This window comes from Eubalaena glacialis, chromosome 11 (genome assembly GCF_028564815.1).
Source record: "Eubalaena glacialis isolate mEubGla1 chromosome 11, mEubGla1.1.hap2.+ XY, whole genome shotgun sequence".
Lineage (NCBI taxonomy): Eukaryota > Metazoa > Chordata > Mammalia > Artiodactyla > Balaenidae > Eubalaena > Eubalaena glacialis.
This window is the reverse complement of record NC_083726.1, coordinates 66356254-66363036: the sequence shown is the minus strand read 5'-3', so window position 1 is coordinate 66363036 and position 6783 is coordinate 66356254. Positions and strand designations below refer to the sequence as shown.

The window sequence follows — 6783 nt, the reverse complement described above, 5'->3', positions numbered from 1 at the left end:
AAAGAGATTTATTGTTTGAAGAATATAAATTATGTATGAATATATAAAAACTAAGCTTCTGCATGGCAAAAGATACCATAAACCACAACAAGAACAAGTAGCAGAACGGAAAAAAACCACCTGCTGCATAGAATACAAATGTAAATATACATGAAATGTGAAATGCTCTAAAGCTTTGATTAAAAACAGCAAACAAGCTGAAAAAAAATGAGCTGTGGATATAATCTTCACAAAAGATCAAATGCAAAGGACCAACTAATATGTGAAAAGATGTTAATATTGCCTAGTGGCAGAGGAATGCAAATTGAAATAAAAATGAAATAGCACTATGTAATAAACTATAACACATAGCAGGCTCAGTAGTGGTTAAAGGGCACTCTTTGCTGGTGGAGATGTGAGGTGTTATAGCATACCCAGAAAACAATTTGGTGACATCAATTAAAATTAGAAAAATACATACAGTTTACAAGTCTATTTCTGGGAATCAATCCCAAAGACATAAAGACATGTAAATTTCATGTTATGAAATGTTTACTGTAGCATTTTTGCAGTGGTTAAAAAATGGAAACAGAGTGAGCCTAAACATAGGGGAATGGTTTGAGAAACTATGGCACATTCACAAGATAGAATTTTATGCTGACACACAAAAAAATGAATTAGAGCAATGGCATTTGAAGTGTAGTACGTTTTATAAATTATTAAAGAATGAAAAGCAAACAGAAGAAAAAGTGTATATTTATACAGTTTTTAAACAGAGATGGAAAACTTCTATATGTATACATATACGTATATGTGTATGTAAGTTTGAATGTGACTATATAAACCCAGAGAAAGCTAAGAAAGGTATATACTCTGTGATTAACATGGGTTACCTTGAGTACCGAATAAGTAGGAGAAAATGTGGAAAGGATGGCAAGCCAAAAAAAAAAAAAAAAAAAAAAAACAGGAAACAGATTGTATGATGTGATCCCATTCAGGTGTTTATGTAAAATGATTTCTGAATAAAAGAATATAGATAAATAAAAATGGTTCAAAAAACAACACTACATAGAAATTAAATTTACTCTCATTTGTTAAGAAAAAAATAAAATTTATCCCCAGAAATATTCTCTAGATTATTGGAGATAAAAATTCATCTATTACTATATTTTTTCCAACATGTAATTCTTTCCTTTTCTCATTCTGATCTCATCTTTCAGGCCATGTTGGTTTTGAATCCTGGACTTCAACAAAGCAACAAGGAAGAATATAGGCTATGAGGAGTAACTAGCTTTATTCCATTAGGGAGTCACAGTATGCTGAGGCAAAGGAAACATGGCGGTTTTAGAGAGGTTGGAGGTTCTTGGTTCTCCAGGTCCTCCAAATCCATGATGTCACTATTCCGCTATTCCATGATGCTGAGATGATGTAATTCCCTGGTCAACATCCATTTCTCCGATAAGCAACCTGCTGCTGTAGTGAAGTCACCGAGTCAGTCTCTGAGTTATTTTTGAATAGTCTCTGCTCTACATCTATAAAAGGACAGGCATTCTTTCAGCACAGGGAAAGAAAGTCCCTGAACTTCATTCTGAACCTTAAGGTCAAAAATCAAGAAATGCTTTTTTAGATGTTGTGTTGTATGAGCTGTTTATATATGTTGGATATTAATCCCTTGTCAGTCATATCATTTGCAAACACTTTTTCCCCAACAAACCGATTTTAAAATGTGCAGAAGAACTAAATAGACATTTTTTCAAAGAAGACATGCAGATGGCCAACAGGCACATGAAAAGATGCTTGACATCGCTAATCATCAGGGAAGTGCAAATCAAAACCACAAGGAGATATCACCTCACACCTGTCAGAATGGCTACCATCAAAAAGTCTACAAATAACAAACGCTGGTGAGGATGTGTAGAAAAGGGAACCCTTGTACACTGTCTGTGGAAATGTAAATTGGCACAACCAATTACTGTGGAAACCAGTATGGGGGTTTCTCAAAAAAACTAAAAATAGAACTACCATATGACCCAGCAATTCCACTCCTGAGTATACAGCCCAAAAAATCAAAAACACTAATTTGAAAAGATACATGCACCCTAATGTTCACAGCAGCATTATTTACAATTGCCAAGACATGAAAATAACTTGTGTCCATCAACAGATGAATGGATAAAGAAGATGTGTTACACACACACACACACACACACACACACACACACAATATGGAATACTAAGCCATAAAAAAGAACAAAGTTTTGCCATTTGTAGCAACATGGATGGACTTGGAGGGCATTATGCTAAGTGAAATAACTCAGACAGAGAAAGACAAATACTGTACGATATCACTTATATGTGGAATCTAAAAAATATAACAACAAAAAAGCAGACTCACAGAGAACAAACTGGTGGTTACCAGTGGGGGGGAGGGGTAACATAAAAGTGGGGGAGTGGGAGATGCAACTATTAGGTGTATGATAGGCTCAAGGATATATTGTACAACACAGGGAATATAGCCAATATTTTGTAATAACTGTAAATGGTAAGTAACCTTTAAAAATTGTATAAAAATTAAAAATTTAAAAATCAAGAAATGAAATAATTGTCTTAACAACAGAAGACCCTGTGGTCTTGGCATTCCTCTTTCTCTTGTACTTCCTTAATTTTAGCAACTTTCCCTTACTGAAAGGCTTATTAGCACAGTGTCCATGGTCTCAGGCAATGGATCTTAAGAGTGGCAATTACATATGATGAGCAGTAATGACGGACAGATGGCTCACTTCATTGTGCGTGTCTTAGCACAATCACGAATTCTACATATCCTCACTTCCCTGATATTTGTTGCCTACAAATCAATCTCCCAGTTCCAATTTCAAAACCAATCATTTTTCTTTGAAAAAAAACAGAAACTGACTGCAAATAACCTGATTAAAGAGAGAAAACACATTTTTGGAAAAAAGGATAGTTTACAAAATAGAAGAGGAAGGGCAGCATAGCGATTACTGTCTTTTCCCAAATCTTAACTAAATATCTAAATCTAAATACTTTGCATTTCACCAAAGTTCTGTTGCTTGAACCTCACCTTTGGTATTATTGGTATTAATTACCATTCTTTGTAAGCAACTGAATCCAATAGCAAATATCATTATAGAAAGTATTTGCGAGCCTCATAGACTTAATGGAAGCAGCACTACAGTGATTGAGAGCGTGGACTTGATTCAAACTGCATGGGTTAAAATTCCAGCTCCACCATTTCCTTGCTATGAATCGCTGGACAGCATACAAACATCCTGAGTCTCATTTCCTCATCAGTAAAGGAAAGCTAACAATAAACCTAGCTCATATATCTGTTGAGATAATTAAGTAGGATAATAAAAGGTACTATATTAGTTTTCTATTGCTGCCATAACAAATTACCACAAACTTAGTGGCTTCAAATGACACAAATACATTTTCTGATAGTTCTTTAGGTCAGAAATATGGGTGCACTCAACTGATTTTTTGCCCTGGGTCACACAAGGCCAAAGTCAAGTCAGTAGGTCTTACCTGGAGGATCTAGGAGAGACACCATTCAGGTTGTTGGCAGAATTCAGTTCCATGAATTCCATGGACTAAAGTTCCTACTTCTTTGCTGGCTCTTGGCTGGGGGTTGTTTTCAGCTTCTAGAGGCCACCCACAATCTCTGGCTCATGGACCCACGCCAGCAATGGTGGGTTGAGTCTTTCTCATGCTTATATTATCTCTGACCTTCCCTTTCTGCCTCATCATAACTGCCTACAGCTGGAGAAGTTTCCCTGCTTTTAAGGATTCATGTGATTAGATTGAGCCCACCTGGATAATCTATACTACTCGACCCCTTTTAAGGTCTATAACCTTATTCATCTGCCCAGCCCCTTTTGTCACATAACATATTCACAAGTTCCAGGGATTAGGAGATCATCTTCAAGGGGCCATCCTGTCTATCCCAGGAACTTAGCGCACTTTGTGACATGAGTTAAGAAATGTAACAAATTAGCTATTATTACCATATCTATTAAAAATATGACCTCAGAAAGGACAATTGCCAGGGGAACAGGGTTTCATGGTCTCTTTAGGCACTACAGTCAGATTGACTTTATTCTGAATGATGGGTTTTTTGTTGCTGTTGTTGTTGTTTCTTCCTGCTCAATATTTGAATTTCCTAGAGAAGGATTCTAAATAACCTCACTTGGGTCTTCGTTTCACACCTTGCCTCAATGCACTGTCAGGAGAAAGGGTAGAATGGTTAGTCTATCGTGGGTTATAGGCTCACCTCACTTTATGGATGTGTAAATTTGAGAAAATCAGTCTTCCTATGGACTTGAAGTGTAATTATATGAAGAAGCATGAAGAAGTAATAAGCAACAATAGCAATAGATGTCCACATAATATGAATAATAAATCAACATTTTAACAAAATGATCCCTTGAAAAAGAGGGTTATCTGATTCATTTCTCCTTTTCCAAATAAGACTGAACCTGAATCATCCTAAGATAAGACTTTTCTGTCCTTTTCAGAAGTATTTCCAAGGAAATAAATGCCACTATGTTCCCTGTAACATCTGGCAGCATGGACAATCAAGAAACTCTCCTTAAAGTCCATTGTTTGATCATGTAGCGCAATAGTTCAGCTCCTCTTTCATTATCATTTTGTGTATACTGCAAGAGAGAAAGAAAATATTTTCTAAACATTCTTCCCATAGCTGCCTTCACCTCTTTGTTCTGTAGGCTATAGATGAGGGGATTCAGCATGGGAGTAATCACACTGTACTGCAAGGAGAAGATCATCTCCAGAGTGGAGCCTGAGGTTGGCAAGAAATAGCTGAGGAAACCTGAGCCATAGAACAAAATAATAGTAGTGAGGTGAGAAGAGCAGGTAGAGAAGGCCTTGCTTCTACCTGAGGTGGAGCTGACGCTTAGGATAGTGCAGACAATGCAGGCATAGGAAGAAACAATCATAATGAAGGTTCCAAAGAGATGCAAGACAGAAGAGCAGAGCAGGAGTGTGAAACTGGTGGAGGTATCAGAGCAAGAAAGATGGAAGAAAGACAGCTCGCAGCTGAAATGGGGAATAGTTTGGTCCTCACAATAGTCTAAATTGACAGTCAGAAGGATGTTGATGAGAGCATAAACAAAGGCCAGGCCCCAGGAGCCCCACATCAGCCCAATACAGAGCTGGTTGTTCATCACCTGGCCACAGAGCAGAGGGGAGCTTATGGCTACATAGCGGTCATAGGCCATCACAGCCAGCAGACATGTCTCAGTGCCCCTGGTGGCAAACACAAAGAAGGCCTGAGCCAGGCAGCTCTCTACAAAGATGGTTTTACTTTCAGAAAGTAGATTTTCCAGCATCTAGGGGACTGTGACGGATGAGTGGCAAAGGTCCAGAAAGGAGAGTCATCTCAAAAAGAAGTACATGGGTGTGTGGAGGTGAAAATCAGCCCTAATCATCAGCAGCATTAAGAAATTTCCCATCAGAGTGAGGAGGTAAATCAGAAGGAACAGCACAAAGAGTACAGCCTGAGTATGGGGGTCAATAAATAGTCCAAGGAGAATTAACTCACTGACAGCACTGTAGTTTTTCATTGCCATATAGAGAAGTGTTCTCTCTGGAAAACAAAAAAAGAAGATCCATCAGAAGTCCTTTAATGCCTCTCAGTTACCCCAGCACCTAGATCTTATTCTGCATAAATGTTTTTTCATTACTTTCTCACAATCCACATTCAGATATTTAAAAGCTCACTTCCTGGTCATCATCGTACCATTGATGTTTTAAATCAACTATGTTATTATTTTTTATTATAATCTGTTTTTGAGCTAGGAAAGGAAAGTTTGCTGATATTAGAGAAATATGGAGAAAAAAATTTCAGGAGTGAATTACTTGAGAAATAGAGCATTAAATCTAGATGAAAAGGACTTAGGTAGGAGCAGAGGCACTTTGTCTATTCTGTGTCTAGGAGGGAAGGTCAAGAGTGCAAGAAGTTAAGGGAATTTACATTTGATTGCTTCCATTTGTTTTCAATAAAGTGTAAACGAATTCATTGGTTATGTCATGTGTATGTCTGTGAGCATGCCCACATGCACACAAGAAATTATAAAGGCATGATAATGATAAAATTAAGTGTTCAGTCATGGGAATAGAGGCCAAGGTGAAGTGTAAGAAACCATTAGGGTGTAGGAGGACAATATGACATGAAGGAATTTAGAGACTGGATGTGGAATTAGATTGCTTTGGAGTTTTCTTGTTTTAAATTTCTCTCATTTTATTTAGTGGCATCATGTTATCATTTAATTTTAAAATACATTAATACAATTATAATAAATTTTTAAAAACTGGTAGCCTAGATTATCATGCCCAGTGATATTTTAGGTGGGTTTTTGTAGGCAATGCTATGATTACAATGAGTCATAAGAAGCTGTTCCCAGTAATAGAACAATGCTCTGGGTAGATACACCATGCTCACCCTAAAACCAATATACCCAATAATATATGTAGTCACCGCACCTGTCTTAGCCATTCTGGCAGGTTTTAAGGTCCCACATGGTCATCTAAACTCTATCCTCACACTTTAAGACTTGTGTATATATTCCCACACTATCTTGATATTCTAGACTTCACCTGAGTCTCAATATAACTATTCAATACTCTGGCCTCAATATAGAGGCCCATCCTGGCCTTTGATGTTCTAATTCAACACTAGTTCATTTAGTTCATCATTGAAGACTCAGAAACCTATCCTTTTGTCCATTCATTGACTAAGTAGCTGAGTTTCCAAGCCCAGGTGAG

At 37.3% G+C, this 6783-nt stretch overlaps 1 pseudogene; it reads right to left on the bottom strand.

Annotated features, from left to right (window-relative positions):
• Window positions 1-4574: 4574 nt before the first annotated feature.
• Window positions 4575-5588, bottom strand: LOC133101698 (olfactory receptor 8S1-like; annotated as a pseudogene).
• Window positions 5589-6783: the final 1195 nt, after the last annotated feature.